Source organism: Tupaia chinensis, unplaced genomic scaffold, assembly GCF_000334495.1.
Source record: "Tupaia chinensis unplaced genomic scaffold, TupChi_1.0 Scaffold144593_1, whole genome shotgun sequence".
Lineage (NCBI taxonomy): Eukaryota > Metazoa > Chordata > Mammalia > Scandentia > Tupaiidae > Tupaia > Tupaia belangeri.
Genome location: NW_006204453.1, coordinates 10909 through 11438, shown reverse-complemented (window position 1 = coordinate 11438; position 530 = coordinate 10909).

Below are 530 nucleotides of genomic sequence, written 5' to 3'. Positions count from 1 at the left end.
AAGACCCCCAAAGCCCAGTCAATATTCCCCAAAATAGACAAGGGGGATTACATCAGATTAAGAAACTTAGGCGTGGCAAAAGACACAGTAATTAATGTAAATCAACAGCCCTCAGAATGGGAAAATATTTTGCAAATTATGTGTCAGATAAGGGACTGATAACCAGAATTCATAAGGAACTCAAGCAGTTATTCAAAAAAAAGGTGATCAATCCTATTAAAAGAAGGAAGAATTAACTGAAAAAAAAACACTCTCTAAAGATGATATATGAATAGCTAAAAGGCATGTGAAAAAATATTCAGAATCCCAAATCATAAGAGAAATGCAGATCAAAACAGCAATGAGATACCACCTAACCTCAGTCAGCATGATTAAGATTAAATAATCCAAAAGTGCTAAGTGATAGCAGGAGTCTGGTGAAAGGGGAACTCTCATACACTGCTGGTGGAAATATAAATTGGTCCAGGCACTGTGGAGAACAATTTGGATATTCCTAGACCATATGAATGGATGGAAAAACTGTGGGACAT